Raw genomic sequence first — 22,923 nt, 5'->3', positions numbered from 1 at the left:
TTATAAACATGTAACAGTACTTTAAAATCAATTCTAAATGCAACTGGAAGCCAGTGTAAGGACCTGAGGACTGGTGTGATGTGTTCATGTTTTCGGGTTCTGCTCAGAATCCTGGCAGCAGCGTTCTGTACGAGCTGCAGCTGTCTTATTTTTGGGAAGACCAGTCAGGAGCCCATTACAACAATCTCTAGGTCTTGACTGGAGACAAAGCATCTAATTCTTGCAATATTTTTGAGATGATAATATGCTGATTTAGTTATTGTCTTTACATGGCTACTGAAACTCAGGTCTGATTCCAAAATCACACCAAAATTCCTGACTTGATTTTTAGTTGTTTGACCCCTAGAGTGAAGGTACATGTTCACTTTGAGAACTTCATCTTTGTCTTTGTTTAATTAAAGGAAGTTTAGACACATCCAATTTTTAATTTCATCAATGCATTGGCACAGGGAGTCAATTGGGCTGTAATCGTTAGGCGATAGGGCTAAGTACAGCTGTGTGTCGTCTGCATAGCTGTGGTAAGCAATTTGGTTCTTTCTCATTATTTGGCTCATTGGGAGCATATACAGGTTGAACAGGAGTGGCGCAAGAATTGAGCCTTGAGGGACTCCGCATGTCATGGATGTCTACTCAGACTTATGGTCACTGATACTCACATAATAACCTCTCCCTTCTAAGTATGACCTGAACCATTTAAGGACCATCCCAGAAAGCCCAAACCAGTTTTCCAGCCTGTCAAAAATTATGTTGTGATCGACAGTGTCAAACGCAGCACTGAGGTCAAGTAGAACCAGCACTGATAATTTACCTGAATCTGTGTTAAGGCGAATATCATTTTTTATCTTTATGAGTGCTGTCTCTGTGCTGTGGTCGGAAACCAGATTGAAAGTTGTCAAAGTATCCATTCAAGCTTAAGAACTTGTTCAGCTGAATGAAAACAACTTTTTCAATGATCTTGCCTATAAAAAGGAAGATTTGAGATTGGCCTGTAGTCGCTCAATATGGTGTCATCCAGATTGCTCTTTTTCAGGAGGGGCTTGACAGCTGCAGTTTTCAGGGATTTTGGAAAAGTCCCAGAGAGAAGTGAGGCATTTACCACTTCTAGGAGATCTGCTTCTAAACAGTTAAACACACTTTTGAAAAAAGATTTGGGAAGTGTGTCAAGGGCGCAGGTTGATATTTTAAGGTGCTGTACTGTTTCTTCCAAAATTTTACCATCAATTGCTTCGAAAACAGACATAATATCTGCTTTCTGATGTTGTAATCTGATCTGTTTTACACCAGTGCAACTCAAGGATATGCTGATCGCCTTTCTGATATTATTAATTTTCTCAGAGAAGAAGGAAGCAAACTCACAGCATTTGCTGTCTGAGAGCATTTAACTGGGAATCTGACTTGGGGGGTTTGTTAGTCTCTCTACAGTAGCAAAAAGAGTGCGGGTGTTGTTTAAGTTTTTGTTTATAATATTTGAGAAGAAGGTCTGTCTAGCATTGCCTAATTCCACATTGAAAGCATGAAGAATATCTTTATAGATGTTATAATGGATTTCAAGTTTTGTCTTTCGCCACATGCGCTCAGCTTTTCTGCATTGTCTTTTCATATTTTGCACTGCTGTTGAGTTTCTCCATGATGCTTTTCGTCTGCTTTTCTTCCTGACTTTCACAGGAGCAATGTATCAATAACATTCTGTACTTTTGAGTTAAAAGAATCAAGAAGAAAATCAACAGAGTCTGCAGATATGCTTAGTGTTAAAGATATAGCCTTCATAAACAGTGCACTAGTATTCTCATTTAAGCATCGCTTTTTGACCGAGATAGATCTAGCTTCATCAGTCGGAGAGATCAATAAATCAAAGAAAATACAGAAATGATCAGATAGCGCTACATCCTTAATGACAATGGATGAAATGTTTAGACCCTTACTAATGATTAAATCTAGAGTGTGTCCACGATTGTGTGTAGGTCCATGTACATGTTGAGTCAGATCAAATGTATTCAGAACAGTTATGATTTCTTTTGCCATATTGGATTCTTCATTTTCTATGTGGATGTTAAAGTCCCCAGTAATAGCAAAACAGTCAAACTCAGAGGAAATTGCTGATAACAGTTCTGTAAAGTCCTCCACAAAGGCTGGAGAGTATTTTGGAGACCTGTAGATAACTATAAGTAGAATGCGAGAAGCACCTTTTAACACAATACCCAAGTATTCCAAAGACAAGTAATCACCAAATGACACTTGCTTGCATTGATAGACATCTTTAAATAGAGCAGCAACACCTTAACAGTCATAACAACCAGAAAATAATGTAAAGCTCTCACCCAAGAACATTCTCAACTATCAAAAGATAGTCCTTACGAAAAATGTCCTCATGTTGAAAATCCACTACAATTGCATAGATGCCATGATAAATCATATGGTTACAGAAATTTTTCAATAAAACTATTCAATATATAACTATGACAGTACATGGAGTTTAACATTACTCTGCTGTCTGAATGTGTTCTCTAACAGTGATATGTTTATGATATGTATGTTTGTGATATGTATATTTAAATCAATTAACTGTAACATTACTTAATTAACTGAGATGACAATGTTGGTAACGATTTAATATTCATTTGTTATTGTGTTCACTGGCTCAGTGTACCTCTACTTAAACTGACTGTTTAAAAATGAGATAACATCTATAACTTGTGGTCCTAATGTATGGGTCAGGAGACTATATGGAGATTCCTCTCCCCAATTTTTTCTTGGAGCAAGCACTGGAGAGTGCAGAGTGTATTCCTGTAAACATAAATGGACAGATTTGTAAGCAAGAAGCAAGTTAAAATAAAATCCATATGCGGAAAGCAATTTACTTTGCAATGTCTGCCTGCGAACTGGGAACACCTGTAAGCATGCCTAGGTTTACGTGTCTCCCAAGCATGGCTCCCAGCTCCTGGGCTAAATCTGTGGCCTCCCCTTCACTGAGAGCAGATAATATATAAATTTTTGTCTTGGCTTTTATTGGCTGCTGCTCTCTGAGCTCCTGAGGGAGATCCTCTTTACGAACCTTTGGGTAAACCAATATGTTACTGTTTTATAAATGTTTTGTTCTGTAAAAGTATAGCAAATTACTATAAGGTTTAGAGTATATATACAAACCCTAATCAAGCTTCTCAACATGTTGTTTGACATGTTTTCTGCCTTTATTCTCCTCTTCAGTTCATCTTGAGTGACTGCGTATTTTCTTTTGGTGCCTGGCACTGACAGCCTTCCCAGAAGTGTATAGTTTCCTCCCTGAGCTGTTTTGTCCTCTTCTCTTTCCTCAGGTATGTTTTCTTCCTCTCTACCTTCTATTTTTCGTATGTTTTCCTCTTGCCCTCTCTCGTCAACCATTTGCTCTTCTTCACTTTCTCTTTCTTCTGCTTTGTTTTCCTCTGTTTCACTTCTCTGTGCTGCATAAGAAAAACTCACAGTCAATCCCCAGTATTACAAGATCAATGTAGTAAGTTAAATACATCATCTGCCATATCAAAACATCAGAATGTTATGCTTGTGCACCCTATGCTGTATTTAAAATAACTTTAATTGTGGCACACAATTTTAGATATTTTAACTGAATTAATTTCATAAGGATTCTGTAATGTTAATAAAAAAAATAAAAAAATACACCTTCTAAACTGCTACGCATTTTGTTCCTTGAGGTTGGATCCCCTCACTAATTTTCTATGGCCTTTGAAAGTGTGGAGAACTCTGTCTTTGGTAAACTCTCTGTCAAATGACTGAACCTCAGATTTGACTCCTGGACTGAGCTCATTGGTCTCTTTATGGGGGAAAACTGTGTTTTCTAATGGCATCTACTGAAGGAAGTGGGTGGACAAACTTTCGAGGGGACCAGAGTACAAGCTTTAAAAGTGTTTCGACCTCTACAGTGAAAAAAAACAAAAACAAAAGCCTGTCGGTCCACCCGAAGCCTATGTACGCCTCGGGTAGCAGCAAGCTTTCACCAAGGTGGTAGGGCCCAGCGATCGATCTCACCGCTGCAGAACCTTGCACTACAGAGCGCTTTGGGTCGTTGGTGCTAGGGCTGGACACACAGATTGAAGAAAAGGTCCATGTGTTTCAAGATAAGGTATCTTAGAGCTTGCGGGTTCACATATATAGCCAAATCCAGCATTGGTCTCTTTATGGGGGAAAACTGTGTTCCCTAATATGGCAAGGGGCCATGCTAATCTTTTCTGTATCCATCCAATTTTAGTATATATGCTGCCTTAGCAAGCACGAGCCTGCTGTCCCGCCCGAGGCCTATGTATGCCTCAGGTAGCAGCGAGCTTTCACCAAGGTGGTAGGGCCCAGCGAGCGATCTGAAGAAAGGGGGAGGGCACACTTGTCAAAGGTACCAGAGTACAGGTACTGAAGGGGGTGTGGCCTCTATGTTTCCGAGAAATAAAAAGAGTTGTCAGAAAAACGAAAAGTGCTTTTCTGTCAGTGTAATTGGCCACCTGTTACCCTTATGACCGCTGCTTATGAACAAGAACTTAGTGTGTCAAACATATAGCCTTTAAATAACCACATTTACATAAAGAACAGAACATTGTGTTGGACGTCGCTAGAATTATTTGTACTGTGAACTAATCAGAACCTTTAAATTACATCAACTGTCCTTTCATATACCTATAAGTGTTGATGTTTCTGGGTGCTAAGTTAGCTTGAGGTTGGATCCCCTCACTCATTTTCTATGGCCTTTGGAAGTGTGGAGAACTCTGTCTTTGGTAAACTCTCTGTCAACTGACTTGAACCTCAGATTTGACCCCTGGACTGAGCTCATTGGTCTCTTTATGGGGGAAAACTGTGTTCCCTAATGGCATCTACTGAAGGAAGCGGGTGGAAAAACTTGTCAAGGGGACCAGAGTACAAGCTTTAAAAGTGTTTCGACCTCTACAGTGAAAAAAAACAAAAACAAAACAAAAAAAAAAGCCTGTCGGCCCGCCCGAGGCCTGTGTACGCCCCAGGTAGCAGCGAGCTTTCACCAAGGTGCTAGGGCCCAGCGAGCGATCTCACCACTGCAGAACCTTGCACTACAGAGCGCTTTGGGTCGTCGGTGCTAGGGCTGGACACACTGATTGAAGAACAGCTCAATGTGTTTCGAGATAAGGTCAAGTCAAGTCAAGTCAAATTTATTTATATAGCGCTTTTACAATTGGTAATTGTTAAAAGCGGCTTTACATATTAGAAGCACAGAAAAAGGGAAGTGGTTAAAAATAAGCTGTACAACCAAGCGTGGTAATATGTAACATATACAAGATGGTGCTACATTAAGCCAATGTCGGCTGACTCCCAGGGGTGGAAAAAACCCCCTAGGAGAAAAACCCAGCGTGCTAGCACTGGGAAAAAAGTCCTAGGAGGGAAAAAAACCCTTGGAAGATATATATATATAATATATGTAAATGGATATGGAGATCAAAATCTGAATTATACATTTTTATTATAGAGATTAAAAATAGATTATATATAAATATATGTAAGCGGATATGGGGATTAAAAATCTGAATTATAGATGCAGCCAGAACTGGGTCTGTAGGCCCATTGTCTCCTGGGCTACGTTGTAGTCAGGTCCAGACACAGGTTCTCCATCTGATCTGGATACGGCCTGAATCCAGCACCCGGCAAACCTCAGGATAAGCAGAGACAGATATTAGCGGAGATGCCATTCTTATTCTGATGTACAGGTATATCTAGTGTTATAGGAAATGTTCTCGGTTCCGGCCGACCTAAATATTGCAGCGTAACAATCCTTTAACGGATTTGAAAAATGTTAATGTATTGATAATGTGTTATGTGTATGCAAGAGCAAAGAGATGTGTTTTTAGTCTAGAATTAAACTGACAGAGTGTGTCTGCTTCCCGAACAATGCTAGGAAGATTGTTCCAGAGTTTAGGTGCTAAATAGGAAAAGGATCTGCTGCCTTCAGTTGATTTTGATATTCTGGGTATTATCAGCTGGCCTGAATTCTGAGATCGCAATAAACGTGAAAGACTATAATGCATTAAGAGCTCACTTAGGTACTGGGGAGCTAAACCATTTAGAGCTTTATAAGTAAGTAGCAAGATTTTAAAATCTATACGATGTTTAATAGGGAGCCAATGTAATGTTGACAGAACTGGGCTAATATGGTCATACTTTCTGGTTCTAGTAAGAACTCTAGCTGCCGCATTTTGGACCAACTGTAGTTTGTTTAAAAGCCGAGCAGAACAACCACCCAGTAGAGCGTTACAATAATCTAGTCTTGAGGTCATGAATACATGAACCAACTGTTCCGCATTTGTCATTGAGAGTATATGCCGTAATTTAGATATATTTTTTAGATGGAAGAAGGCGGTTTTACAGATACTAGAAACATGACTTTCAAATGAAAGATTGGAATCAAAGAGCACACCCAGGTTCCTAACTGAGGACGAAGATTTAATGGAACACCCGTCAAGTGTTAGAGAGTATTCAAGGTTTTTTCGTGAGGAAGTTTTTGGTCCAAAGATTAGGATATCAGTTTTTTCGGAATTTAATAATAAGAAATTTCTTGTCATCCAGTTTTTAATGTCAGTTATGCATTCTGTTAGTTTTGTGAATTTGTAGGTTTCGTCAGGGCGCGAGGAAATATAGAGCTGAGTATCGTCAGCGTAGCAGTGAAAACTAACACCATGCTTCCTAATTATCTCTCCTAAGGGCAGCATGTACAGAGTGAAAAGCAACGGTCCTAGTACTGAGCCTTGTGGTACTCCATATTTAACCTGTGATCGATACGACATCTCTTCATTAACTACTACAGACTGATAACGGTCAGATAAGTATGATTTGAACCATGCCAAAGCAATTCCACTAATGCCAATATAGTTTTCAAGTCTTTTTAGAAGAATGTTGTGATCGATAGTGTCAAAAGCAGCACTGAGACCTAATAACACTAATAGAGAAATACAGCCACGATCGGATGATAAGAGTAGATCGTTTGTAATTCTAACAAGCAGTCTCAGTACTATGGTTTGGTCTAAATCCTGACTGGGAATCCTCACAGATTCCATTTCTTTCTAAAAAGGAACACAGTTGTGTTGAAACTGCCTTTTCTAGTATCTTTGACAGAAAAGGTAGATTCGAGATTGGCCTGTAATTTACTAAATCTCTCGGATCTAGTTGAGGTTTTTTAATAAGAGGTTTAATAATAGCCTGCTTAAAGGTTTTTGGCACGTATCCTAGTGTTAAGGATGAATTAATTATATCAAGAAGTGGACCTACGACCTCTGGAAGCATTTCTTTCAGTAGTTTAGTCGGCATTGGGTCTAACATACATGTTGTTGATTTTGATGATTTGATAAGTTTAGATAATTCTTCCTCTCCTATAGCGGCGAATGATTCTAGTTTTACCTCAGGGACACTACAGTGCACTGTCTGAAGCGAAACTGTAGACGGTTGCATGTTTTTAATTTTCTCTCTAATATTATCAATCTTGCAAGTAAAGAAGTTCATAAAGTCATTACTGCTGTGCTCTATGGAAACGTCAGCAGTTGAATCTCTGTTTTATAGTTAATTTAGCCACTGTGTCAAATAAATACCTAGGATTATGTTTGTTTTCTATTAAGAGATTTGAAAAATAAGTAGATCTAGCATTTCTTATAGCCGTTCTGTACTCAATCATTTTTTCTTTTCACGAAAGGCGAAAAACTTCTAGTTTTGTTTTCTTCCAAGGTATCTTAGAGCTTGCAGGTTCACATATATAGCCAAATCCAGCATTGGTCTGTTTATGGGGGAAAACTGTGTTCCCTAATATGGCATCTAATGAAGGAAGTGGGTGGACAAACTCGTCGTGGGCACCAGAATACAAGCTTTAAAAGTGTTTTGATCTCTACAGAGATCAAAAAAAAATTTAAAAAAAGAAGAAGAAAAAGAGGAGCAGGAGAGGATGCATCAAGTTCTGTGAAGGAGGGTCAATCAAACCTGCAACAATATTGAGCACTTCACGGATTTGCGTGTCATCCTTGCGCTAAGCTGAAACCGATCTTCGGGGGATGTGTCGCGATTTGTTCCACCACGTCCCGCTCCCCTCGCCCCATTGGCCGGCCGAGGAATTGTTTCAGGCCCCACACTCGGATTGGCCGACGGACGAATTGTTTCGCACTCAGACCCCTCGCCCCATTGGCTCTCGCGAATTGTTTCAGAGGCGTTCGTCGCTCCCATTGGCCAAGGCCTCGCCGCCGTCGACTCGGACGTCATTCGCTGTCAGAATCCCCCGGAGCAACACGGTCTTGCCGTTTTTCTCCATTGAATTCGACAGTTTAAACCCACAAAACACAACAAAACACAAACATTTTTTTAAAAATGGGGTAATACTACGTTTAACCCGCCTAAAGCACAGATTTCAGTATAAAAACTATAGTTTCATTCATGATTTTTATCGACGCCAGTAAATTCACTTTTTATTTCTTTTAAATATATGTAATGCATGCAAACTTTTTTTGATGTGTCCGTTTGACCCTTTTTTAAATTTTTTGTCCGTTTTAATAATCAACAACGATGAAAAGAAAACGAAATTTATTTAAAAACAATGAAACATTACTTAAAAAGAAGGAAAAAAAATACCTACAAAACCCTTAATGTACCTTTTTCATAAATGTTTTGTTTGTATATGCCATGAATTAACCTTAATAATGTTTATTAATGTATTTTCCATAAATATTTCTTTTGTATGAATGTATGGTGTTTTCGGTGCATTGTTTGTTATAACATCAGGTGCTTTGCTTTACTGTTGCAGAATGGAAAGCAAGCCCGACCTTCGTTTTGAGGCTGGAGAGCTGGTGCTGAGGCCGTCAAAGCAGGCAGCCACTGTGGAGAAAGTCCACCTTTCACAAGTGGCTAAAGGGGTAAAGATTGGACAGAGGTGCCCTCATGGCTAACAAAGATGCCTTTCTCAAGTATGCCTGCACATTCGCGAAAGTAGAAGAAGCCATCAAAGTGCGCAGGCAGAGAGAGAAATACATCTTGCGGAGGGACCAGAAGAAAACTAGGGCTGCAGAGAGAAAAAAGTCATCCTCTGCATCTTCTGCATCCCAGCCTGTCCTGCTCCCTTCACGTTCAGCTTCTCCTCCCACCCAAACTCCCATTCCCAGCAAGCCACAGCCCACAGTGAGGTTTTAGATTTATACCTGGCACAATTCTATGCACATTCTAATGTAATTATAAATAACATTGTCAATTTTCTGCACTCAGAGCCAACAGATGAAGATCTTCTAGCTTCAGCCATGGAGGTGGAGACACAGGGTGAGTGTTTTCTTTTCTTTTCTGTGTATATAAAAAAAAAATAAAAAAATCATGCTCACCTGATCATATCTGATAACAAATCACAAACATTTATTAAAGGATTAGTTCACTTTTAAATAAACTTTTGCTGATAATTTACTCACCCCCATGTCATCCAAGATGTCCATGTCCTTCTTTCTTCAGTCGAAAAGAAGCTCAGCACCGCGCCACGTCTTTAAAATTCTAACGCATTGTTTTCTATGAGTGTACACACCGGCAGCGACATTCGGTGCCTGTCCGCGGTGCCCAGCTACGACTCAAAATCCTGCCGCGCCACAGAGCACCATGTACAATGTTTTACATTAAATGTATATTATATTTCTCTCATATTGTCGTTAATGTACATACTGACTTCACCCTGTGCTGCAAGATACATTAGTTTTACACTTTAACAGCTTGAATAAAGTCTAAAAATGTATAATAAACGTAGCCTTTTTCATTTTGCTGTTGTGCCATTTTCCATGTACACTAACCTCAGTGCGAAATATTAAAGCATATGTAATGTTTCCCTGTTGATGTAAAACACTCCCATTGTGCAGCTCTTCTATCAGGAGTCGAGTCAAAATTGAGCTTGCGTGTATATAATGTGCGCGTCCGGTGTGCGACCCCCTTTAGAGGTGTTTTTGTTCTGATGGAGAAGGGTATGACAGTCTGATGGCACTGACAACACAGGATGGAAGAACCATTAGTTGTTTTACCTTTTTTTGTAAACGGCGTTTGACTTACCGTGTGTCTCAATCAGCTCCCTAGTTCAGTAGCCACGGCACTGATCAGGGAATCACTTTCATGATATACTGATTCACGACCTAGGGAACTAGGGAGCTGATTGAGATGCAGGGTTAGTATTTGCACGTTCAAGTGGTAAACACCGACTCTGTACTTCCGGCTATGTCACACGTGACCTTTTTAACGTAATTGCGTATTACGTGACGTCACGAACGCGCATCCCAGAACAGAGCAAGGCAAGCATTTGTGCTTATAAAACGTAAACTTTTTAAAAAAAATTTTAAATGACTGATCGTTTCGCTAGATAAGACCCTTATTCATCGTCTGGTATCGTTTAAAGCCCTTTGAAGCTGCACTGAAACTGTCATTTGGACCTTGAACCATCTGGTGCCCATTGAAGCCCATTATAAGGAGAAAAATCCTGGAATGTTTTCATCAAAAACCTTAATTTCTTTTCGACTGAAGAAAGAAGGACAAGGACATCTTGAATGACATGGGGGTGAGTAAATTATCAGCAAAAGTTTATTTAAAAGTGAACTAATCCTTTAACATCATATAGTATTATGTAACCATAAATGCCTATGAACTGACAGTAATTAAATCATTAGTACTAATTACAAAAATACAATTATGTGTCCTTCACAGTACTTTCACAACCACCACCTTCAACACCGATCTGCTCACCTCACTTGGAGCAAAGAGCCGCTCAAAGGCTGGTGTCAGCGGCTTCTGAGGTACAGTTTTCACACCAGAAGTGTGCTATATACAACAGTTCTGTCTGGTTCTCAAATCTGATTGGTTGATAGCCATGCAATATTTCAGTGATAACAGCACTCCTACTGCCTTTTCACCGTTTGTATCACTCCGCTTGAAGTGACCGTCATGGCGGCCGATCAAATCAACCGTAATTTTTACAAATACAAACTTCTTGTACCGCGAACTGTAGTTTTAATAGTATTTTAGGCGAGAATGTAGTTGTTTAGACCTGAAATATGTGACTCATATTTAATAACAGAGCCTATTTTACAATTTGTTTTGACGTTTTCGGAGATGCGATCTCGAGTGCGTCAGCGGCCGTTCAGTGCTTCTGTAACCGCCGAGAACAGCTTCATCTCGGCCAGTGCCTCTGGGATTTGCCGCTGGCTCTTATAGTGGTTAAACATGAGACATAATTCAATTTGAGTACATAGAACGGGTAATCTTTGGTCTTATTAATCTATTATTTGTTACAGAGCAAGTCGAATTGTGCTGTATTAAATTTGATAATAATAAACGTTACGTTATATCCTTATATAGCACATTGGCTACAACTAGACGGAAAATATCAGACTCTTCTCCGCTTCAAATACGTAAAACATTAAACTTTATAAATGTATGTTTTTTGAGTAAAGAAAATGCTTTACAATTTTTTTTTCAAACATGAGATCTTTTATTTACTTTTGCATTGCACAGAGATGTCCAAACTGCGTGCGCACTTCATTCACGAGGTGAGGCGGATTAATGAGGCTTGATTGACAGTTTGAGGATCCAATGAAGTTAGGAGGTTTTGTCATAAGCTCTTTAAAATCCTTTTCATTCGTTAAATATTTGTAAAACCCACATACCAGGCTAAATGGTGACCTATTTTTTATTTTTTTTATAACTAGTGCATTATGTTTGACTGAACTGTACAATTGTGCTTATGTTGTTCAATAAATATTATTTTATATAAATATGTCCATTAAGTAATATGGATTGAGTAAACATTACATTAATACGCCATTAGATGGCGGCAACACTTTACAGGAGAATTAGTCAGTGAGTCACAAAAGACTTTTAAATTGAAAGGAACTTTTGCAAAAGGAAGTTGTTTTAGCGCTGTGGTGTTATGGATGGAAAATTCCCAAAGCTGTAAAAAAGACAAAGATCGCTTTCCTCAGCGGACATTCAAACGGACTTGTATAAAGGATGTAATATTATGGACATCGACTTGATGAATGAATGTAATGCAATATACCAGACACAGGTAATAGCCTACTTTCTCTCTCTCTCTCTCTCTCTCTCTAATACTTTAGAAAATTCAATGTGTTTCAATGAAGCGACTCAACGTTCTTTCGTTACTAGTTCTGAAGTGACGTTTTAGAATTAGTAACGGAGGCTTGGTCCAACTGTCAAATTGAGATTTGAATCCGTGGCGGAAGGAAGTAGTGCTGCACAAAAGAGGGTTTTAAAGACACTCCGTTGTTGTTCTTATTTATTTACACACTCGTGCCGTCGAACTGTTGTATAAACACAATAATCACACTCGTAGCCGTGCGATATGGCTGTATATCAGCCAAGCAGCAACCTCCCCCTTTCTCTCTGAAGCCAATACGGAAGTAACTTAAACTGCGATTCATCGACTGGCCGCTAGGGACATGCTCCAAAAGAGAGCAGAATCTCATAGAGTCCCATGTTAAATTGGCCAAGTTTATAGCAGAAAAAAAGTTGGTTCAAATTGTGGTTTTGGTCTATACTGCTATTTTTGCCCTTCATGACAACTCTGAGGGGGGTGAATTTTTTTTATAACTTATCCGTTTAAATTATATTAACCCTTAAAGTTCTGCATAATTAAGGGCGTGGTCACTTGAGTGACAGGTATGCCACTGCTGTCTGTGAGCCGTCATGTTACCTCAGCTGCCGCTGAATTTGGCATCTCAGCCGTTTTTGTGCTTTTTTTTCTCGATTATTTTATACAATTATAAAATATGGCTTGCTGCATAATATTCAAGACTGATGTGTATCTGTGTGCGTCCATGGGGAAGAAACAGACACACGTTGTTGGATCATGGCATTGGCTGAAAGTTTTGATTGCGAGATTTACTACAATGACAATACCAGGAGGATATACAACTCTGACAGCACTGCTTGGATATTATAACTAAAACTGCTGCACTATTTTGAAAAAAATATACTTTGGACACGGGCTCATTTGTTTGTTAGATATGATCGTATACAGTTTTACAACATAAAGGCTGCTCAGATTGCATCCTTTCTTGAAGAATGATGACAGAGAGCAGATCATTAAGAAGAAATGTGAAATGTTTTTTTCTTTTTCTTTTTGGCAATGGACATGCATATTTTACCCAAGTGCCACAGATTGGATTCATCTCGCGATCTCTATTATAAAGGTATGAACTCCCATTTTAATTTTCCATGTTGTTATTTGCACACCCAACACTACTGGTGTTGGAGCATCTATATATGTAGATTGACAGTAAACCTTTAGAACGTTCTGATGATAAAACTTATCTTCATTAATAATTTAGATAGTATCTAGATAGATAGCTCTTTTGCCTGCTAACATGGTCACGTCGAGCTAGGCGGACGTGGTTTCAGCAACCAATCACATCAGCTCAAACCACCTCCCCGCCTCTTTGCCCATTTTCAGTTATCCGGGAGTGACGTGCGGTGACGCGCAGCTAAGATGGCCGCCGCCTCATTTAGGCGTCAAAACTGCTGTTCAGAACTCTATGGGTGACGTCACGGACACTACGTCCATATTTTTTTACAGTCTATGATATCAGCATGCTGTGATTACCTGCGGCCTCATGCCTACAGACGAATCACAGCGTGCTGATATACAGCCATATCGCACGGCTACTCGTGTGATATTGCTCATATATATATATATCAGTGGCGACTTCTTTAAGACTGCAAGGGAAGCTCGGCTTCCCTTATAATGTCACAAAATTAATGGTCAAATATGTACTATTGTATTAACATTTTATTGACTAAAAATGCGTTAGAAAACGTTCATCTCAAAGACGAGTTCGTTCAGAATCAGTTACATATAGCAGGTCGGCTGACTCAATTTCCTTCTCATACATTCCCGCAGCGTCACAGTGCATTTCCCTATTGAAGCCCAGCGTCCAGTGACTTCAATGGGGCTGCTTTGAACGTTTTTTTTCAGCGCTTCGAAACTAGACGGTCATTGGATAAACGCTGCGATTATGTCCCGCCCACGGACACTCAGTGTCTCTGGGGGTGAATGGGGAGTGGGCTGGCCCGGACTCCGAGCTTCTGCGTGATGATTGGAGGGTCTGTCGAAAGACTGCATCTCCTTTTGACTGACAGCGATTCTGTACTATAAGGAATCACTGAAGCTATTCACGCTCATTCCCATTGCGGATTTCTCAAGTTCAGACGAAATAACTGCTGCAACCTATTTCTTTGATATTTGCTTGGCGAAATTGCTTGATTTTCATCATACATTTCACACAATTATACACCACATTCCTTGTTTCAGTTTTACAGAGTTACATTTTTTTTTTTAGATCGTTCATTCATTCATTCCTTCATTCATTCATATAACGTTAGTAGGCTAGGCTAGCGTCGTGGGTGAAACTGCGCACGATGGCAGACGGTGCTAATATTGTCGACCTGATTTTGGCGAAGCCATTTGAAAGTGTTCCTTACGAGGAAAAACTTAGAATTAAACAGCAGGGCAGATCAACACCTAAGATTGATTTAGTGCAAAAGATAGGGAAAAATAAAAGGTCTTTTCAGCTCTCCTGGTATGACAAAGTTAGCTGGCTGACTGGAAGTGCTGTGACAAATAAAATGTACTGCTGGCCATGCCTCTTGATGAAACCATCTCACGGATGTGTTGTTTGGTCAAAGGTGGGGTTTGGAGATCTGTCTAACTTTGACAGGGCATATAAAAGACATGAAAAGAGCAATGAACATGTGAGTGCATGTGCATGATTAAGTTGCATGGGCAGGATCAGGGTTGAGCATGCAATAAATGAAGGTGCTCGCATTCAAGTGGCTAAACATAATGAAATAGTCAAACAAAACAGGGCCTTCCTAAACCGCCTTATTGATGTGACATCCTTGCTTGGCCGGCAGGAGCTGTCATTTAGGGGACATGATGAGAGTAGTGAATCATCCAACAAGGGAAATTACAGGGAGTTCACAGAAACATTAGCTAAATATGACTCTGTCCTGTCCACACAATTCGAGTCCTCAACTGTGTTTTCTGGTATGTCCCATACTATTCAAAATGATTTGATCTCTGCTCTTGCAGCCACCGTTTCTGATCAGATCAGAGATGAAATTCAGGATGCTCCCTTTTTTGGATGGCAGGTGGATGAAACAACTGATATATCCTGCCGTGCCCAACTCTCTGTCATTGTTCGCTATGTGGATAGTGCAGGTAAAATTCAGGAGCGCTTTATTGGATTTTTTGATGTTTCGGGGGGGCGAGATGCCCAGTCCGTTTTTGAAATATTAAATGAGAACATGCAGGGCTACAATTTTACGGACAAGCTTGTGGCACAGACCTATGATGGGGCTGCTGTCATGGCTTCAGATCTCAATGGTCTGCAGGCCAAAGTGAAAGCAATAGCCCCCAGTGCAATGTTTTTGCATTGCTATGCACACCGACTGAATCTGCTTGCCTGAGTGCAGAATTTTTTTTGCATCACTCTCTGGATTTGCCACATTTTTTTCAAAATCCACAAAGAGGACATCTTTTCTGGAGTCTGCAGGCTGTTCAAGGTTGCCCAGAAACGCTCCTACTCGATGGAATTTCACATCACGGATAGTGAGCACTGTGGCAAACAATTATGATGGCCTCCTGCAGACATTTGAGAACATCATTGCAGATACAACAATGGATGGTGATACACTGGATTGTGCCAAAGGCTTTGTGAGGAAACTGGAGGATTTTGAGTTTGTGTTCATGTTGTACACATATGAACAAATCTTCTCTGAGACTGATATGGTCTTTGATATTGTCCAGCAGAGGGCGATTGATGTTCTTTACTGCAAGAACAGAATTTAATCTCTTCTTGCATTTGTCAAAGAGAAGAGGTCAGAGGGGGCTTTCCAAGCCATTTATGCCAAAACAGCAGATCTCACATCAGACCCACGAGATGAGCCCATGAGAAAGCGCCGTCTGACCCAATTGCAGGATCCCAAGTGCGATACAGAAATCTGTACATGGCCATCCTTGATAACATCTTGGAGCAGATTCCTCAATGTTTTTCAAATTTGGAAAGCATGCTCTTCTTAGAATTAGTCAATCCAGGGAAATTTGATGACATGAGACAGGTATTTCCAGAGGAGGCCTTCCAAAGTGTCCTGAAAAGTTATGGCCATTACTTTGATTCAGGAAGACTGAGGTCAGAACTTCAAGTCCTGTATTCAGATCAGGACTTGCAGGGTAACAGGGGGAAGCTGTGTGATTACTTGGTGTTCCTTAAAGACATAGAGTTGGACAGTGCAATGCCTCAGCTTTACAAACTGTTCTCATTAGTGGCAACAATTGGAGCTACATCTGCAGGTGTAGAAAGGAGCTTCTCCTGTTTAAAGCGACTCAAGTCCTACACCCGAAACACAATGGGCCAAGGCCGTTTAAGCAGCCTAGCTCTGCTGGCCATTGAGAGGACACTGGTCAAGTCACTTGAAAAGACTCCTAGTTGGTACGACAGGGTCACAGACCATTTTCTTGAAAAGGAACGTAGGGCAGAATTTACTTTTAAATAAATAGACAATTTTATGATGTAGGCCGAAAATGAACTTGCCCTCTCTGACAGACCAGTAGCCGCCACTGATATATATATATCTATATTATATTATTATTATATATATATTTTTATATATGGTTACACTTTATTTTACAGTGCCGTAGTTACATTGTAAATACTCAAATAAGTACTGAGTACTATTAATTATCTACATGTACTTACTATAGAGTTACAGTTAGGGTTAGGGTTTGGTTTAGGGTTAGTTACTTGTAATTATGTTACTTGTCATGTTAAATGCATAAGTAACTAATGTGCTAGTTTTCATACAAAATAAGTAGGCTATGTAACAATTAGTTACTTTAGTTAGTATTAACACAATAACGCAACACATGTAGGCTATATATGTTTCTCAACACTGAGAATAAATAAATAAACGCCTGTTTCTCCAGACTCGCGCTTGTCAGTCAGTCAGACACATTTTCATAATCAGCGATTTCAATTTTATTTAGATTTGTTGTTCAACATTACCATTTTATATTCGTTTACCTTAAGGTGTCAGAAGTACCATGACTGCTGTACTGTCCTCGCTTGAGAATTCAGTCACAGACGGCGGGAGTGGAAGGAGGGATCAAGCGGGATTTTGTATTGCTGTCGATTTGCAGTCTCTTTTTATTGATAGGCTGTACGCATTTGTCAGTCATCCCCTCTTGCCATTTAGGGAAATGAACCCAACGCTCAGATTGGTCCAACTCTTTTGCTGGATTTGAGTACTAGGCGTGCACAGAGGAGTCACCGGGTTTTTGTGTAGTATAGAATGACAAATCGTACCAGCGTACTTTGAGGTCAAAATGCGTACCTGGTACGCAAAATGCGTACATGTTGGCAGGTCTGGATGTGGTCCTACAAGCTGATCAGCAGCTCGCCAAACTGCAGACGGTCCGGTCAGCAACTGACAGCTTGTGGACTCTACAAGACAGTGAGGTGGGTGCTGAACTTTCACGGCTGGTATTTTGTGGCGACGGAATACCTGGAGTGTCAGCGGTGCCACAAGAAGCTGGCCGCGTGGTCCTACACCATCCTGGACCAGCTGGATCCGGCTCACAGCAGGATGTTCCCAGCTATCCTCACTTACCGGTGAGTCAGGAAAACATTTTTCTAATTGTAGGCAAAAATACATTTAAAAAAAAACTGCTAAAATGTTACACCAGGGTTTCTCAAAGTCTACATTCAAAGGTCCAAATCTTAATTTTCATCATTGACAAAGGTCCGGAACTAATGGTAATTACAAAACGTGTTATATAACAAATCAACATTAATTTTATGAAAAAATAAGGTGCCTTTTGCATTCAAAATACATGAATAACAAGTGCAAAAGTGGCAAAACAATTCATTTAAGTGTCTGGATTTTTCTTAACAAAACACCACAAAAGTAACATGGTGCAAAATACAGAGCAGTCTAATGTGAGAAATGGCACTGTCTGTCTCCCATCAGCTGCCAAAACCATGGCACAAAAGGTGTGGTTGCTAGATGGAGACACTGGCCTAAATGTTCATTAGTCAAGCTGCTGCAGTGTGAGTTCTTTACAGCATTCATTGCACTCACACCAATAGGTTGACCCAAACATGTTAAGAACACACATGGCTACTTTCTGTAGATTGGGGAAATTTTCAGCTGTTACCATTTTAGTCCAAAAGGTAACAGTGTCACAGTCCACTTCCTGCAAAGCCACATTTTCCTGCAAGTAAATGAGTTCAGTCTGCAGAGATGTCATGCTTGCCCACGGGAAGATGCTCTTGATTTCTTTTGAAAACTCCTCAACATTCTTGACTAGGAATGGAGATGGAATGCAGAGCAGCACTTGTCTGCCTACATTGAAGCCCTCAAAGCGCATCCTGAAATTTTCAGCTAGCTTCTCCAAAAAGGAAAGATGGTGACGATGGTGATTGCCATTAGTCTGCTGGAGAAGAGTTGGAAAGTAGATATGTGGCCCTGTGATGACACTCTTAAAGATCTCCAGCCGTCTTTCAAAGGAGCGTACTGCTGCCCTCAGATCACACACTGTGTTGCCTTGGCCCTGGAGCTTCAGATTTAGTTCATTTAGATGAGATGTTATGTCCACTAAAAAGGCCACAACCTCCATGGTGTCATTATCCCTCAGAAAATCCAAGTAATGGCTGGCTTTGACATTCTTCTGCTGGGACAAAAACATCTCCAAATCTTTCCTGATGGCCCAAAACCTTTCCAAGACTCTTCCCTTACTCAGCCAGCTAACATTGTTATGGAGGAGTAAGTCGTCATAAGCAGCATTTACCTGATAAGAGAAAGAAAAAATATATACAAATAAATAAATACATTACCTTTTTGTGTTGCATAAATATTCATAAAGTGAACACAAACACCTTTGTAAACGCATCGCTTCGCTTCAGAAGGTCTTTATTAACCCCCGGAGCCGTGTGGAGTACATTTATGATGGATAGAGGCACTTTCTTCAGCCTTATACTCATTGATCCCATTCACTGCCATTATAAAGCTTGGATGCGTCAGAATATTTATTAATATTTCTCAGATTGTGTTCATCAGAAAGAAGAAAGTCATATACACCAAGGATGGCTTGAGGGTGAGTAAAGCTGGGGCTAATTTTCATTTCAAACTGAACTAATCCTTTAACCTAAACTTACTCCAACTGGATCACTTTGAATATAGTAATAACAACAACAGGGTTTCTGCACTTCATTGACTTGATAAACTAGTACACTACCTGTTCTGTTGTAAGGGCTCTGTAATTACTCTGTGGCAAATCCCGTCACATCTTCCAAGTCATGTAACTGATGCTGACGAACACTGAGACTTTAGGGCCATCTTCACTTCATTTATCAGATTTGGTAGCTCTAGCAACAAAAATATAGCAAAATAAATGATAAAGCAATCTCTTACACCTATTTACCAACTCTGCTACATCCTATGTGTACATTTGGTCATCTAAGCTAATTAATTTAATGTTAGTGATGCATTTTCAAAGCCATCATGCCAGATGTTAGAGGTTGGATAACTTTCAGATTTCTTGTCATATACTTGATAATAATGCAATTAATTACCAATAATTATTGAATTCTTTGTCTTAACTTTACATAGCAAGTTGAATAATAATATTGAAACAATAGCAGTTCTACAATAATTTAAAAGTTTTAAGTGTAAAGACAGAAAAAACACTACTAAAATAAACCACCAAACAGTTTGATAGCTGGCTGCTGATTCACCAAACAGTAAAATAACTAATATGTGCATTTTTTTTTTACTTTTTTGTTATCATTTCTCAATTTTTCTGTTTTCCTGCATTTTTTTCAGCCTCCTCTGAGTCTCTTTTGAGGTTGTGCTTGATACTCATCAACAGTCATTCATTTCTCTTATCCTTCATGTCCTTTTCCTTTGGGTCTGTCAAGGAACAAGAAGCAAGAGATGGAAATGATACGCATTAACTTTCTTAGATATTTGTCTTCTTACCTCAATAAATGTAAACAGATTAATATATAAAATGACTGTACCTGAAGGGGAGGGAGGCAGATGTTAATACGTTTTTTAAGGGTCCACAATTATGCACAATTATGCACATACACACTAGTAATTAATGATTAACTTAACATACAGGCTAGTAAGGGCATATTAGCCATTAATTAAGATTTATTAAACATTTGAAAGATCCACATTCATGCAAAAACAAACAAAAATAAGCTAGTAATTAATGCTTAACTGAATGTACAGTAAACGCCCTTTAGTCATTATTTAGCAAACCATATATTAGGGCTGCACGATTAATCGCATGCTATTCTCACGCGCATTTCGTCAGTAAAGCCGGTTCCCTGATTACCGCTAAATCGCCATCATCTGTTTTTAAACGGAGCGCCTTTTAACCTCTTCAGCTCTGCAGCATTTTTTGTTTTTTTTAGAGAATTAGGCATACCTGAATTTAAAAGAACACCCTAGCCACAAACATTGCAGTAAATTGATAAAAATGGTCTAATTTTACAGAAAACCCTCTATATTTTAACACAGTGGTGGGATATTGTATATATTTTATTGTATGTTTTCACAATGTTATGATAAACACAGATAAAAAGTCAAATTTTTACATAATTTTTTATTATTATTTTTATTAAAAATTTGTAATTTAGGATTGGCTTCAGCTATGAACCTGCAGAAAGTTTCTTTTTATTCCACTAGGTGGTAGTAAACAGGGGAAAAAATAATCTTCTTGATATCTCCTTGTAAACAAAAGTTATTGAGATTTTACTGAAAGGAGGTATTGGTGCCTCGAAGCGTTCCTTTCCTGTCTCTATTTTTGATTTCTGAAAGAACTGGACATACCCGAATTAAAAAGAGTGCCTTACCCATATAAATTGGAGTAAAGGGATAAAAATGGTCTCATTTTACAGAACACCCTCTATATTTTAAAACAGTAATATAATATTGCTTATATCTTTTAGTATGTATTCATAATTTTATGATAAACACAAATAAAAAGTCAGATTTTTATTAATTTTTCAATTACGTTTTATTTTGAGAGTCTGTAGTGTAGGATCTATTTGGTCCATGTCCCTGCAGGAAGTTTCTTTTGATTCCACTAGTTGACAGTAAACATGGGAAAAAAGAATCTACTTGATATCTCCTTCTGAACAAAAGTTATTGAGATTTAACTGAAAGGAGGTGTTGGCGCCTCCATGTGAACTTATACGGTCTTGTTTCTGAAAGAATTGGGCATACCTGAATTAAAAAGAGTGCCCTACTCGTATACGTTGGACTAAAAGGATAAAAATGGTCTCATTTTAAAGAAAACCCTCATAGTTTTAACACAGTGGTGGAATGTTGCATTTATTTTATTGTATTTATTCACAATTTTATGATAAACAAATAAAAAAAAATTGATTTTTATTTATTTTTCAAATCAATATTTGATTTAAGAGTCTGTAATTTATGATCTGTTTTGTCTATTCCCCTTTAGAATATTTCTTTTTATTCCACTGGATATCAGTAAACAGGGGAAAAAAGAATCTACTTGATATCTCCTTCTGAACAAAAATTATTGAGATTTAACTGAAAGGAGGCACTGGCGCCTCCATGTGTACTTGTACTGAAAAAATTGGGAATACCTGAATTAAAAAGAGTGCCCTACTCATATATGTTAGAGTAAATGGATAAAATTGGTCTCATTTTACAGAAAATCACCTACATTTTAACAAAGTCAGTGGAATAATTTGTATTTTTTATTGTATTTGTTCACAATTTTATGATAGAGATGGAAGTGGGAAGTGTGCTGGAGGCCAAAAACTTCCTTCTAGGTGCCTGGCTGACTTCTTAGCTACTATCCATCCTTCATCACTCAGTCTAGTCTGAAAAACAAAACAAATTTGTAAATTCACATTGAAATCCTGAAATGCATGCTAAAATAATGATACATGTGCACAAATGCATGCTAAAATAATTAAACATATGCACAAAGGTAATTCATATATACACATAACAGATGCACAAATGCAATTCACTTATGCACATAACATTCACAAAAGCAATTCGCATAACCACAAAAAAGATACACAAATACAAGTGCATGCATGCAAAAAAAAAAAAAATTAGCACAACCAATGCACAAATGCAAGCAATTATTAAAATATGCACTAAACAGAAACAGTTATATAAACTGCAATTCGCGTGCAGACGAAACATTTATAAAAGCGCACATGGCAATGCACTCCTAAATGCAACTGATGCACAAATGCGTGAAACAATACAAATATGCATGGAAAAAATAAAACATGCATGCAACAGTACAAATATGCATGCAACACACGATATGAAATGCACAAAGACAACGCTTATGTGTAACGTTACTTACTGAGGATGAGTATCTTCTCCCACGCAGCTTTTCTGACCGCATCAAAGCTAATGTTGCTGAAAGATTCAGTCACTCAACAGACGATCAAGCTCCTCCAAAACCGAATTCAAACCAAAAACACCTTTTGTGAAGCCATTGCGCAAAGACAAAGTGTTCTAACCAGTTTTTTTACGCAATAATACAGGGGAAAACACTGACAGTACTCCCCAACTAGCATTCTAGCTGAACAGGACGTCCTCAGGAAGACACGCTCAGTGGTCCCGCCTCCTCAACTTTACAAGCGCATATCTTAGCCAATGAATGGGCTAGGAAAGTGATCGACATGTCTATGGAGAGCTAAGAGAGCTAGCTTTATGATGGTAGGACGACATGCGCGATGACGTCATCAAAAAATCGCCGCTAACAAAGATCATTGATCCTAAGAGTAATAAACGTTTTTGGCTGCATCCCATGTTTAGATCTGCACTTCTGACACATATTACAGTGTCGTTTGG

At 39.0% G+C, this 22,923-nt stretch overlaps 1 long non-coding RNA gene across 1 annotated transcript; it reads right to left on the bottom strand.

Annotated features, from left to right (window-relative positions):
- Positions 1-17,157: 17,157 nt before the first annotated feature.
- On the bottom strand, positions 17,158-22,684 carry LOC137005025 (uncharacterized). The gene is made up of 4 exons (XR_010892202.1): positions 22,430-22,684; positions 19,839-21,926; positions 19,301-19,430; positions 17,158-18,853 (listed from the first exon to the last, which is right to left on the bottom strand). It is a non-coding gene; the product is annotated as an uncharacterized lncRNA (long non-coding RNA).
- Between the last annotated feature and the right edge of the window lie 239 nt (positions 22,685-22,923).

This window comes from Chanodichthys erythropterus, chromosome 17 (genome assembly GCF_024489055.1).
Source record: "Chanodichthys erythropterus isolate Z2021 chromosome 17, ASM2448905v1, whole genome shotgun sequence".
Lineage (NCBI taxonomy): Eukaryota > Metazoa > Chordata > Actinopteri > Cypriniformes > Xenocyprididae > Chanodichthys > Chanodichthys erythropterus.
This window is presented reverse-complemented; position numbering and strand designations above follow the sequence as displayed.